A 15,787-nucleotide genomic window follows, 5' to 3' on the forward strand; every position below is an offset into this window, starting at 1 on the left:
TGATACATTTTCATACAACTTACCATAAAAAATTATATTTTGATACATTTTCATACAACTTACCATAAAAAATTATATTTTGATACATTTTTATACAACTTTACCATAAAAATTATATTTCGATACATTTTTATACAACCTCATCATAAAAATTATATTTTGATACATTTTTATACAACCATACTATAAAAATTATATTTTGATACATTTTTATACAACCTTACCATAAAAATTATATTTTGATACATTTTTTATACAACTTACCATAAAAAAATATATTTTGATACATTTTTATACAACTTACCATAAAAAACAAATTCTTAAAACAATCTATATTTCGTGTTTTTATCATATTATTTTATTTTCTGTTATGAATCACTCATTGAAAAATATCATATTGCGATAATTTTTTATACAATAAATGTTTCGATTTTAATACTTTTGTGTTATTTATTTCGTTATATATATTTGTTTATCGTAAACCCTTAATAATGACCACTAGACGGAGTTTCTCTTCTGAAGAACAGGGGTCGATAACTCGTCTCTGTTCCTAATATTTCACTGTCATACATAAGTGCCCATTTTAATATGTTATATTATATCTTTCGTTTTGGTCTCTGGGTTTTATTGGATACCAGGACAAGAATTCATCTTATCTGGTGGAGTATTCAGCTTGATGCTATTAGTTGAGGTAACATCACTTCGGGAAGGTGCTTCATTTTTTGTAAAATGTAAGGTGGGTAACCAAAAGTGAGGGAATTTTATTTGCGTAACGAATACTGTGATTATGAATATTTGGTCAGGGTTTACTTCCATGTAAAATATCCTCGTGTCAGATTGTTCTAACAAACCTCTAAACACCTTAGACCCTCGAGAATAGTGTCTAGTAGTGATACAAGTTCTCTCCAGTAGGCATTCAAGTTCTCTCTAGTAGACATTCAATTCTCTTCCAAGTAGGCATTCAATTTCTATCCCCCAGTAGGCATCCAGTGTGAGTTCTAATATGCATCATTAAACTTGATTTATCACAACAGGAATATTCACAGACTTTACAAGAATATGGATTTTTTCCTGTATGAGTTCTCATATGTGTCACTAACGAAGATTTGGAAAAACAAGAATATCCACACATTTCACAAGAATTTGGCTTTTCTCCAGTGTGAGTTGTCATATGTTTCACCAACCTTGATTTTTTAGCACAAGAATATCCACACACTTCACAAGAATGGTTCGTATCTTCAGTGTGAATTCTCATATGCGTCACTAATTTTGATTTTTCAGAACAAGAATATTTACATAAATCACAAGAATGTGGCTTTTCCCCAGTGTGAGTTCTCATATGTACCACTAAATTTGATTTTTGAGAAAAAGAATAACCACACACATCACAAGAATGTGGCTTTTCCCCGGTGTGCAACCTCATATGTGTCACTAATGATGAATTTTGAGAACAAGAATATCCACATACATCACAAAAATATGGTTTTTCCCCAGTGTGAGTTCTCATATGTGTCACTAACGATGATTTTGTAGAACAAGAATATCTACAAACTTCACAAGAATATGGTTTTTCCCCAGTGTGAGTTCTCATATGTGTCACTAACGATGATTTTGTAGAACAAGTATATCCACACACTTCACAAGAATGTGGCTTTTCCCCAGTGTGACTCCTCATATGTGTTATTAAATGTGATTTAAAAGAAAAAGAATATCCACATACTTCACAATAATGTGGTTTCTCTCGAGTGTGAGTTGTCATATGTTTCACTAACGTTGATTTTTTAGAACAATAATATGGCTTTTCTTTACTGTGTACGTTCATTTTTTTCTGTAAAATTTTCCTGAAACAAGATTCCTTATAAATATATTGTTTTAATCACTATTTATCGCATTATCCAGGAAAACAAATCTTTGTACAGATGCAACATTATAAACAAATATTGACAACATTTTCTAACATATGTTGCAATACATGTGACTTCTTTGTAAAACCGGAACCACACAAGAATGTAGTTTTTTTTCTATATTTGCATATTGTAAAACTTAAATAATGTTAAGATTCTAAATAAATTATGTCTTTTTTTTAAACATTATAGATGCAGGATTTTTTTTCGATTTTAAAAAAACTTTTCCATGCATTTTTTTAAATTAACATTTTTTAAATTGAATGTAATGATATATGTAAAATTGTTCTGGAGAATTAATACACATAGCAAGAACAATGTTTTGAATTACTTTGCATCAAATTTGATGTTACGTGTTTCACAAGTCTTTAATTTCTTTTCTTTCTGATATTTTCTTTCTTTTTGATATTTTCACGAATTTTATATGTGGACATTTCCAAATATGTTATGAGTTTCTTACATCATCAACGGAAAATGAAGATCCATTTTAATCAAATAATTGATTTCTGTCGATTGCTGCAAACTCTGAAAATATAAAATAGATTCAAAACGTGTCCTTATTAAAAAGTCAACAACATCGTTATTGTTGAAAAACAAAATATAATTAGTTCTCCTTGTAATACTTATTAAAACGTCAACAAATTAGTTGTTGTTGCAAAACAAAATATCATTAGTAATTCTTGTAATACACTTTAATATAATTTAAATATAATTTTAAAAAGTAGTTACACACTTTAGAAGACATTTATTTTGAATAGAATATTTTTGAATAGAATTTAAAGATAAATTAGAAAACTTTAAATGTTAGGAAAATGATAAAGTCATTTTTTATTTACTATTTTTCTAATTTATCTTTAAAATACAATGAGTTCTTGTAATATTTATAAAAAGTCAACAAATTCGTTATTGTTGAAAAACAAAATATAATTAGTATTTCTTCTTGTAATACGTATAAAAAGTCAACAAATTCGTTATTGTTGAATAACAAAATATAATTAGTATTTCTTCTTGTAATATTTATAAAAAGTCAACAAATTCGTTATTGTTGAATAACAAAATATAATTAGTATTTCTTCTTGTAATATTTCTTTGTAAACAAAATGAATTTACAATTCTGAATATTTGAGATGAGATGTGAATGCTTGTGTTATTTTGATTAATCGGACTATTATTCTTATCTTTTAGCACAACATTTTGGTCGCTTCGCCCTGTCCCCTTCATCAGGTGTTGAAAGCATTCTTCTTTTCCTCTACTAAGAAAAAATGGGTAGGCTCTGCATTAAAATATTGTGGGTTTGAGGGTGGGCTAGTAAATCATAAAGAATGTTCAAACTTCATTATTGTTTGTAAACAAAATATAATTAATAATTAATATAATTAGTATTTCTTTATGTAATATTTGTTTGTAAACAAAATATAATCAGTTCTTCTCCGTGTAATATTTGTTTATAAACAAAATGAATTTACAATTCTGAATATATGAGATGAGATATAGATACTTGCGTTATTTTGATTAATCAGACTATTATTTTTATTCTCATCTTGGGTGTTTCAGTCGCTGCACCCTGTCACCTTCATCAGGTGTTGAAAGTATGATACTTTTTCTCTACTGGCTCTGCATTTCGAACTGTGGTCTGTAGGTGGGTCGACAGACCATAAAGAAAGTTTCATCTTCACTATTGTTGAAAAACAAAATAGAATTAGTAATTCTTCATACTTGTATGCAACCAAAACATTTTCTCTTTTCAGATGTTTAACTAAAATTTTATAATAATCTATTTTGATTTGAAGATTAAAGAATCTTTAGAAATATCTTTTCAAAGACAAATATGTTTGGTTAATATAGTTAATCTATGACAATTTGGAAGAGTGTCCATAGTTTTTGTTCGTGCTCAACAAAAGGTTCCCTTGTTCTCAAAACAAAGAAGAGTAAAAAATGAAGCATGATACCTTTTCTCTACTGAGGAAAAGGGGTTCTGCATTTCGAACTGTCGTCTGTAGGTGGATCGGCAAATCATAAATCAAGTTTAATCTTCACTATTAAACTTTTAAATCAAGTTCAAACTTCATTATTGTTGAAAAACAAAATAGAATTAGTAATTCTTCATGTAATACTTATTTTCTCTTTTCTAAAAAAATTATAATAATCTATTTTGATTTGAAGATTAAAGAATCTTTAGAAATATCTTTTCAAAGACAAATATGTTTGGTTAATAGTAAATCTATGACAATTTAAAAGAGTGTCCATAGTTTTTCTCTAGTATTAATCCTTGTTTTAGTCACGTAAATTCATATGATGTAAAAGATGTTTCCTTGTTCTCAAAACAAAGAAGAGTAAAAAAAGAAGTCGGATTTCTTCTCATAGGTGACATCTTGGCGATAGTCATTTTTCTCGAGTAATCCGTTGCAGAAGTGGGAATTCCTAGGGAGCATGTTATATGTGCCGTTATATATTAACCGCCCTGACCACAACTGGTCCATACTACAATATCAGATGCGAGTGGCCCAAGAAATTTGTAATAATCTATTTTGATGAAGATTAAAGAATCTTTAGAGATATCTTTTCAAAGACAAATATGTCTGATTGGTTAATATAGTTAATCTATGACACTTTGAAAGAGTGTCCATGGTTTTTCTCTGGTATTAATCCCTGTTTTAGTCACATGAATTCATATGATGTAAAAGTTGTGTTCGTGCTCAACAAAATGTTTCCTTGTTCTCAAAACAAAGAGTAAAATAATTAAAGCTGGATTCGGAATTCTTCTTAACAATCAATGTTCTATTTCTTCTCCAATCTTTTCAAAATGTTTCCTTGTTCTCAAAATAAAGAAGAGTAAAAAAAGAAGTCGGATTTCTCCAATCTTTTCTTTTTGTTTTCTTCCAAACAGCAACCTCACTTCTTTTCGTTGAATCTGACAGGTTTCATGTTTGAATACAAGCACATCCTTACAGAGGACACATGCCAACCATTGGCGTTTATTGCTGTGGCACTCCACGCTGTTATTACACCCTGCATGATCTCATAGGTGACATCTTGGTGATGCTCATTTTTCTTGAATACTCCGTTGCAGAAGTGTGGCTTCCTAAAGAGCATGTGCTTCCATTTCTGACATTGTCTTCATATATTAACCTCTCTGACCACGACTGGCCCACACTACAATATCAGATGCAAGTGCCCCACACTACACTGTCACATGCAACTGGACCACCATACACTGTCACATGCAACTGAACCACCATACACTGTCACATGCAACTGGACCACCATACACTGTCACATGCAACTGGACCACCATACACTGTCACATGCAACTGAACCACCATACACTGTCACATGCAACTGAACCACCATACACTGTCACATGCAACTGAACCACCATACACTGTCACATGCAACTGTCACACATTTTCTATTGCATTTTTATCCTAAGGCGCAGTGCTCCTTTAATGCATGGGCTACTAACTAAGCCATACATTGCAGAAATACTATGTAGGGGGTTGAGCAGCAAGATATCTGTTTACATTACACTTTAACTTCTGTATGTTAGTACAGTCGGGAATACATGAACCTGGAAAGGAATTCCAAAGTCTAACAATGCTAGGTTCGAAACTATTACAGTAGAAGGTGTTTTGCAGCTGAGGATCTCTTCTGTGTAAGGGTAGGATTTAGCTGCTTGTAAGGTTTGTCAAAGGTATTTATGTCGAGGGGTACAAAGGTTTGTAATTCATCAGAGCATCTACCATTGAAATACTTATAAAATAGGCAGAGGGATGAAACATTTCTTCAATGACACAGCAGTTGAAGCCGAGCAGATAGGTTGGCAACTTTCTCTGGAATCAGGAGTGAGAGACTGATTGCAGATGAACAATAAATGAACAATTTAACAATAATGCTCCATACATGAGCGAGTGGTGGCCTCGTAGAGGTATAGGTGACTTTCAGGAGCAACTTTCTAGCATGGTAGAGACAGCCTACCTTTCTTGCAGCAGATGTATCTGTTCCAGCTTATGTTCTCTGTGACCGTTAGGCCAAGTTTGAACAACATACTTTCAGGTAATGTATCATTAGCTATAGCTAATGGTGGTTGGGAAGGTTTCTTGTTATTAAAGGAAACAAGCTTAGTCTGGCAGCATTGAATGTAACCATTCATGTTCCCATTCAACTATAAACAAGAGATCTTCCTCTAGGGTTTCCGCCATTGCCTTGGCTATGTGTTCATGTGTTTTCCCTTCTCGCTTTTTATAGAGCATTGTGTCGTCAGCAAATATGTTAATCTCAAAGACAATTTTATCAGGAAGGTCATTTTTGAATATCAGAAATAATAAAGGTCCTAGGATCGACTCCTGAAGTACACCCACATTTAATCATATAGTTTTGAGGTACGACCATCGAGGACCACCTTGATACTTCTCTTATTTTATAAGGATTTTATTATGTTAAGTATTTGTCCAGTAATAGCATAGGATCTGATTTTCATAAGACCATTGTGTCATACCATGTCAAAAGCCTTAGATAAATCATGGGCTACTGCCTTACCTTCCCTGCCTTATCCAGTGCATGGTATATACATTCAGAGATTACAGTTAGAATATCTGCAGTAGAACGGGCTTGCCTAGATTCATTTTGTTATTTGGACAGAAATTTAGCAACTGTATGGTGCAATTCAAGAGCTTGCTAAATTATGGACTCAAATATTATTGTGAAAAAAGAGAGGCTCATTGAGTGATAATTTTATGGGTCAGATTTTTCATCAGAATTATTGTAAACTAATACGACATAAATTATTGTAATCTTTCGTTAAAATTATTGTACACTAGTACCACATATGCAATTTTCCAGCAGTCAGAAAAGCTAGATTCGTTCAGGCATTTGTTGAAAAGTTTAGAAGGAACTGGAGCTACCTCAAGAGAGCATTTGTTTTATTAAACAAATGCTCTCTGGAGGTAGCTCACAATCGGGGTGAGATCAGGTACACATGCTTTTAAGGTGTCTGAGTTTTTCTGGCAGTTTTTCTATATTCTCTCTTAGCTGTCGCTGTTTCTTTCCCACAATTACTTTTAGCTTTTATAAACTTTCTTTACTGGATTTATGTCGGATAAATCTGCAGAGTGCATGCTGCCTGTTAATAAAGGAAGCTGCACAAATAGAAGTAAACCATTGGGAGAGTAGGGTTTATTATAGAACGTGTGGAAACATGTGCTTAAATTGAAGAGTAATCCTAGGAGAAAATAAAGAAATATAAAAACCAACCCTTCATCTTGAGTTAATCGCATCTTCTTATCAAGAGAATCAATTCAATTTCAAGATGTAGATCTGGCCGAACGGAAATCATAAAAAGATTTTTTTCTGCTGAGGTGGTTGACTACTTCTATATTTAATATGAATTCCAGCAACTTACTCATGACACACAAGGAGACTTATTGGTATGTAGTGAGAGGGTCATGACCTATTACCTGAATTCTTATATACAGGGCATACTGATGAGGTTTTCCAGGGTGTTGGGATGCAATTCTATTCAAGACAACGCTTAAACTGTTTTGTAAGTATGGGGGCAAGTTCTGGTTGAAGTTTTTTCAACACTATTATTGGAGTGCCGTCAGGGCCAGTTGCTTTACTGGAATCAAGGTTCTTGATTAGCTTGGCGACATCATGGACAGATATATGTAAGTTGCATAGCATGTTGTCTGTTATAGGAGGAAATACGGGGAGTTGATGGCCTTTATTGCAAAGGGTAGAATTAGCTGCAAAGTTCTTGGCAGTCCTGAAAGTTGCTTTACATCTATTACGTCATATTACGTTCAATTATGTTCAAGTAATATTATGTTCAATTAAGTTCAAGTAATATTATGTTCAATTATGTTCAAGTAATATTACATTCAATTATGTTCAAGTAATATTATGTTCAATTAAGTTCAAGTAATATTATGTTCAATTAAGTTCAAGTAATATTATGTTCAATTATGTTCAAGTAATATTATGTTCAATTAAGTTCAAGTAATATTATGTTCAATTATGTTCAAGTAATATTATGTTCAATTAAGTTCAAGTAATATTATGTTCAATTATGTTCAAGTAATATTATGTTCAATTAAGTTCAAGTAATATTATGTTCAATTAAGTTCAAGTAATATTATGTTCAATTAAGTTCAAGTAATATTATGTTCAATTAAGTTCAAGTAATATTACATTCAATTATGTTCAAGTAATATTACATTCAATTAAGTTCAAGTAATATTATGTTCAATTATGTTCAAGTAATATTATGTTCAATTAAGTTCAAGTAATATTATGTTCAATTAAGTTCAAGTAATATTATGTTCAATTATGTTCAAGTAATATTATGTTCAATTAAGTTCAAGTAATATTATGTTCAATTATGTTCAAGTAATATTATGTTCAATTAAGTTCAAGTAATATTATGTTCAATTAAGTTCAAGTAATATTATGTTCAATTATGTTCAAGTAATATTATGTTCAATTAAGTTCAAGTAATATTATGTTCAATTAAGTTCAAGTAATATTATGTTCAATTATGTTCAAGTAATATTATGTTCAATTAAGTTCAAGTAATATTACATTCAATTATGTTCAAGTAATATTATGTTCAATTAAGTTCAAGTAATATTACATTCAATTATGTTCAAGTAATATTATGTTCAATTAAGTTCAAGTAATATTATGTTCAATTATGTTCAAGTAATATTATGTTCAATTAAGTTCAAGTAATATTACATTCAATTATGTTCAAGTAATATTATGTTCAATTAAGTTCAAGTAATATTATGTTCAATTATGTTCAAGTAATATTATGTTCAATTAAGTTCAAGTAATATTATGTTCAATTATGTTCAAGTAATATTATGTTCAATTAAGTTCAAGTAATATTATGTTCAATTAAGTTCAAGTAATATTATGTTCAATTAAGTTCAAGTAATATTATGTTCAATTATGTTCAAGTAATATTATGTTCAATTAAGTTCAAGTAATATTATGTTCAATTAAGTTCAAGTAATATTATGTTCAATTAAGTTCAAGTAATATTACATTCAATTATGTTCAAGTAATATTATGTTCAATTAAGTTCAAGTAATATTACATTCAATTATGTTCAAGTAATATTATGTTCAATTAAGTTCAAGTAATATTACATTCAATTATGTTCAAGTAATATTATGTTCAATTAAGTTCAAGTAATATTACATTCAATTATGTTCAAGTAATATTATGTTCAATTAAGTTCAAGTAATATTACATTCAATTATGTTCAAGTAATATTATGTTCAATTATGTTCAAGTAATATTATGTTCAATTAAGTTCAAGTAATATTATGTTCAATTATGTTCAAGTAATATTATGTTCAATTAAGTTCAAGTAATATTATGTTCAATTATGTTCAAGTAATATTATGTTCAATTAAGTTCAAGTAATATTATGTTCAATTAAGTTCAAGTAATATTATGTTCAATTAAGTTCAAGTAATATTATGTTCAATTAAGTTCAAGTAATATTATGTTCAATTAAGTTCAAGTAATATTATGTTCAATTAAGTTCAAGTAATATTATGTTCAATTAAGTTCAAGTAATATTATGTTCAATTATGTTCAAGTAATATTATGTTCAATTAAGTTCAAGTAATATTATGTTCAATTAAGTTCAAGTAATATTATGTTCAATTAAGTTCAAGTAATATTACATTCAATTATGTTCAAGTAATATTATGTTCAATTAAGTTCAAGTAATATTACATTCAATTATGTTCAAGTAATATTATGTTCAATTAAGTTCAAGTAATATTACATTCAATTATGTTCAAGTAATATTATGTTCAATTAAGTTCAAGTAATATTACATTCAATTATGTTCAAGTAATATTATGTTCAATTAAGTTCAAGTAATATTACATTCAATTATGTTCAAGTAATATTATGTTCAATTATGTTCAAGTAATATTATGTTCAATTAAGTTCAAGTAATATTATGTTCAATTATGTTCAAGTAATATTATGTTCAATTAAGTTCAAGTAATATTATGTTCAATTATGTTCAAGTAATATTATGTTCAATTAAGTTCAAGTAATATTATGTTCAATTAAGTTCAAGTAATATTATGTTCAATTAAGTTCAAGTAATATTATGTTCAATTAAGTTCAAGTAATATTATGTTCAATTAAGTTCAAGTAATATTATGTTCAATTAAGTTCAAGTAATATTATGTTCAATTAAGTTCAAGTAATATTATGTTCAATTATGTTCAAGTAATATTATGTTCAATTAAGTTCAAGTAATATTATGTTCAATTAAGTTCAAGTAATATTATGTTCAATTAAGTTCAAGTAATATTATGTTCAATTATGTTCAAGTAATATTATGTTCAATTAAGTTCAAGTAATATTATGTTCAATTAAGTTCAAGTAATATTATGTTCAATTATGTTCAAGTAATATTATGTTCAATTAAGTTCAAGTAATATTATGTTCAATTAAGTTCAAGTAATATTATGTTCAATTAAGTTCAAGTAATATTATGTTCAATTATGTTCAAGTAATATTATGTTCAATTAAGTTCAAGTAATATTATGTTCAATTAAGTTCAAGTAATATTATGTTCAATTATGTTCAAGTAATATTATGTTCAATTAAGTTCAAGTAATATTATGTTCAATTAAGTTCAAGTAATATTATGTTCAATTATGTTCAAGTAATATTATGTTCAATTAAGTTCAAGTAATATTATGTTCAATTAAGTTCAAGTAATATTATGTTCAATTAAGTTCAAGTAATATTATGTTCAATTATGTTCAAGTAATATTATGTTCAATTAAGTTCAAGTAATATTATGTTCAATTAAGTTCAAGTAATATTATGTTCAATTAAGTTCAAGTAATATTATGTTCAATTAAGTTCAAGTAATATTATGTTCAATTAAGTTCAAGTAATATTATGTTCAATTATGTTCAAGTAATATTATGTTCAATTATGTTCAAGTAATATTATGTTCAATTAAGTTCAAGTAATATTATGTTCAATTATGTTCAAGTAATATTATGTTCAATTAAGTTCAAGTAATATTATGTTCAATTATGTTCAAGTAATATTATGTTCAATTAAGTTCAAGTAATATTATGTTCAATTAAGTTCAAGTAATATTATGTTCAATTATGTTCAAGTAATATTATGTTCAATTATGTTCAAGTAATATTATGTTCAATTAAGTTCAAGTAATATTATGTTCAATTAAGTTCAAGTAATATTATGTTCAATTATGTTCAAGTAATATTATGTTCAATTAAGTTCAAGTAATATTATGTTCAATTAAGTTCAAGTAATATTATGTTCAATTAAGTTCAAGTAATATTATGTTCAATTATGTTCAAGTAATATTATGTTCAATTAAGTTCAAGTAATATTATGTTCAATTAAGTTCAAGTAATATTACATTCAATTAAGTTCAAGTAATATTATGTTCAATTAAGTTCAAGTAATATTATGTTCAATTATGTTCAAGTAATATTATGTTCAATTAAGTTCAAGTAATATTATGTTCAATTAAGTTCAAGTAATATTATGTTCAATTAAGTTCAAGTAATATTATGTTCAATTAAGTTCAAGTAATATTACATTCAATTAAGTTCAAGTAATATTATGTTCAATTAAGTTCAAGTAATATTATGTTCAATTATGTTCAAGTAATATTATGTTCAATTAAGTTCAAGTAATATTATGTTCAATTATGTTCAAGTAATATTATGTTCAATTAAGTTCAAGTAATATTATGTTCAATTAAGTTCAAGTAATATTATGTTCAATTATGTTCAAGTAATATTATGTTCAATTAAGTTCAAGTAATATTATGTTCAATTAAGTTCAAGTAATATTATGTTCAATTATGTTCAAGTAATATTATGTTCAATTAAGTTCAAGTAATATTACATTCAATTATGTTCAAGTAATATTATGTTCAATTAAGTTCAAGTAATATTATGTTCAATTATGTTCAAGTAATATTATGTTCAATTAAGTTCAAGTAATATTATGTTCAATTATGTTCAAGTAATATTATGTTCAATTAAGTTCAAGTAATATTACATTCAATTATGTTCAAGTAATATTATGTTCAATTAAGTTCAAGTAATATTATGTTCAATTATGTTCAAGTAATATTATGTTCAATTATGTTCAAGTAATATTATGTTCAATTAAGTTCAAGTAATATTATGTTCAATTAAGTTCAAGTAATATTATGTTCAATTAAGTTCAAGTAATATTATGTTCAATTAAGTTCAAGTAATATTATGTTCAATTATGTTCAAGTAATATTATGTTCAATTATGTTCAAGTAATATTATGTTCAATTAAGTTCAAGTAATATTATGTTCAATTATGTTCAAGTAATATTATGTTCAATTAAGTTCAAGTAATATTACATTCAATTATGTTCAAGTAATATTATGTTCAATTAAGTTCAAGTAATATTATGTTCAATTATGTTCAAGTAATATTATGTTCAATTAAGTTCAAGTAATATTATGTTCAATTATGTTCAAGTAATATTACATTCAATTAAGTTCAAGTAATATTATGTTCAATTAAGTTCAAGTAATATTACATTCAATTATGTTCAAGTAATATTATGTTCAATTAAGTTCAAGTAATATTATGTTCAATTATGTTCAAGTAATATTATGTTCAATTAAGTTCAAGTAATATTACATTCAATTATGTTCAAGTAATATTATGTTCAATTAAGTTCAAGTAATATTATGTTCAATTAAGTTCAAGTAATATTATGTTCAATTAAGTTCAAGTAATATTATGTTCAATTATGTTCAAGTAATATTATGTTCAATTATGTTCAAGTAATATTATGTTCAATTATGTTCAAGTAATATTATGTTCAATTAAGTTCAAGTAATATTACATTCAATTATGTTCAAGTAATATTATGTTCAATTAAGTTCAAGTAATATTATGTTCAATTATGTTCAAGTAATATTATGTTCAATTAAGTTCAAGTAATATTACATTCAATTAAGTTCAAGTAATATTATGTTCAATTAAGTTCAAGTAATATTATGTTCAATTATGTTCAAGTAATATTATGTTCAATTATGTTCAAGTAATATTATGTTCAATTAAGTTCAAGTAATATTACATTCAATTATGTTCAAGTAATATTATGTTCAATTAAGTTCAAGTAATATTACATTCAATTATGTTCAAGTAATATTATGTTCAATTAAGTTCAAGTAATATTATGTTCAATTAAGTTCAAGTAATATTATGTTCAATTATGTTCAAGTAATATTATGTTCAATTAAGTTCAAGTAATATTATGTTCAATTAAGTTCAAGTAATATTATGTTCAATTATGTTCAAGTAATATTATGTTCAATTATGTTCAAGTAATATTATGTTCAATTAAGTTCAAGTAATATTATGTTCAATTAAGTTCAAGTAATATTATGTTCAATTATGTTCAAGTAATATTATGTTCAATTAAGTTCAAGTAATATTATGTTCAATTAAGTTCAAGTAATATTATGTTCAATTATGTTCAAGTAATATTATGTTCAATTATGTTCAAGTAATATTATGTTCAATTAAGTTCAAGTAATATTATGTTCAATTAAGTTCAAGTAATATTATGTTCAATTATGTTCAAGTAATATTATGTTCAATTAAGTTCAAGTAATATTATGTTCAATTAAGTTCAAGTAATATTATGTTCAATTATGTTCAAGTAATATTATGTTCAATTATGTTCAAGTAATATTATGTTCAATTAAGTTCAAGTAATATTATGTTCAATTAAGTTCAAGTAATATTACATTCAATTAAGTTCAAGTAATATTATGTTCAATTATGTTCAAGTAATATTATGTTCAATTAAGTTCAAGTAATATTATGTTCAATTAAGTTCAAGTAATATTATGTTCAATTATGTTCAAGTAATATTATGTTCAATTATGTTCAAGTAATATTATGTTCAATTAAGTTCAAGTAATATTATGTTCAATTAAGTTCAAGTAATATTATGTTCAATTATGTTCAAGTAATATTATGTTCAATTAAGTTCAAGTAATATTATGTTCAATTAAGTTCAAGTAATATTATGTTCAATTATGTTCAAGTAATATTATGTTCAATTAAGTTCAAGTAATATTATGTTCAATTAAGTTCAAGTAATATTATGTTCAATTATGTTCAAGTAATATTATGTTCAATTAAGTTCAAGTAATATTACATTCAATTATGTTCAAGTAATATTATGTTCAATTATGTTCAAGTAATATTATGTTCAATTAAGTTCAAGTAATATTATGTTCAATTAAGTTCAAGTAATATTATGTTCAATTAAGTTCAAGTAATATTATGTTCAATTATGTTCAAGTAATATTATGTTCAATTATGTTCAAGTAATATTACATTCAATTATGTTCAAGTAATATTATGTTCAATTATGTTCAAGTAATATTATGTTCAATTAAGTTCAAGTAATATTATGTTCAATTATGTTCAAGTAATATTATGCTCAATTATGTTCAAGTAATATTATGTTCAATTAAGTTCAAGTAATATTATGTTCAATTATGTTCAAGTAATATTATGTTCAATTAAGTTCAAGTAATATTATGTTCAATTAAGTTCAAGTAATATTATGTTCAATTATGTTCAAGTAATATTATGTTCAATTAAGTTCAAGTAATATTACATTCAATTATGTTCAAGTAATATTATGTTCAATTAAGTTCAAGTAATATTATGTTCAATTAAGTTCAAGTAATATTATGTTCAATTAAGTTCAAGTAATATTATGTTCAATTATGTTCAAGTAATATTATGTTCAATTATGTTCAAGTAATATTATGTTCAATTAAGTTCAAGTAATATTATGTTCAATTAAGTTCAAGTAATATTATGTTCAATTATGTTCAAGTAATATTATGTTCAATTAAGTTCAAGTAATATTATGTTCAATTAAGTTCAAGTAATATTATGTTCAATTATGTTCAAGTAATATTATGTTCAATTATGTTCAAGTAATATTATGTTCAATTAAGTTCAAGTAATATTATGTTCAATTATGTTCAAGTAATATTATGTTCAATTATGTTCAAGTAATATTATGTTCAATTAAGTTCAAGTAATATTATGTTCAATTAAGTTCAAGTAATATTATGTTCAATTAAGTTCAAGTAATATTATGTTCAATTATGTTCAAGTAATATTATGTTCAATTAAGTTCAAGTAATATTATGTTCAATTATGTTCAAGTAATATTACATTCAATTAAGTTCAAGTAATATTATGTTCAATTAAGTTCAAGTAATATTACATTCAATTATGTTCAAGTAATATTATGTTCAATTAAGTTCAAGTAATATTATGTTCAATTATGTTCAAGTAATATTATGTTCAATTATGTTCAAGTAATATTATGTTCAATTAAGTTCAAGTAATATTATGTTCAATTAAGTTCAAGTAATATTATGTTCAATTAAGTTCAAGTAATATTATGTTCAATTAAGTTCAAGTAATATTATGTTCAATTATGTTCAAGTAATATTATGTTCAATTAAGTTCAAGTAATATTACATTCAATTATGTTCAAGTAATATTATGTTCAATTAAGTTCAAGTAATATTATGTTCAATTATGTTCAAGTAATATTATGTTCAATTATGTTCAAGTAATATTATGTTCAATTAAGTTCAAGTAATATTATGTTCAATTATGTTCAAGTAATATTATGTTCAATTAAGTTCAAGTAATATTACATTCAATTATGTTCAAGTAATATTATGTTCAATTAAGTTCAAGTAATATTATGTTCAATTATGTTCAAGTAATATTATGTTCAATTATGTTCAAGTAATATTATG

At 25.7% G+C, this 15,787-nt stretch overlaps 1 long non-coding RNA gene across 1 annotated transcript in view; it reads right to left on the bottom strand.

The window, feature by feature from the left end:
• Nucleotides 1–611: 611 nt before the first annotated feature.
• LOC145270746 (uncharacterized) overlaps nucleotides 612–15,787 on the bottom strand; it is a 21,685-nt gene continuing 6,509 nt past the window's right edge. Inside the window, exon 2 of the long non-coding RNA XR_013865544.1 lies at nucleotides 612–2,429. This is a non-coding gene — a long non-coding RNA (uncharacterized LOC145270746). The remainder of the gene's footprint in view (nucleotides 2,430–15,787) is intronic.

This window comes from Euprymna scolopes, chromosome 46 (assembly GCF_053919585.1).
Source record: "Euprymna scolopes isolate OS-2025 chromosome 46, ASM5391958v1, whole genome shotgun sequence".
Classification (NCBI taxonomy): Eukaryota; Metazoa; Mollusca; class Cephalopoda; order Sepiida; family Sepiolidae; genus Euprymna; species Euprymna scolopes.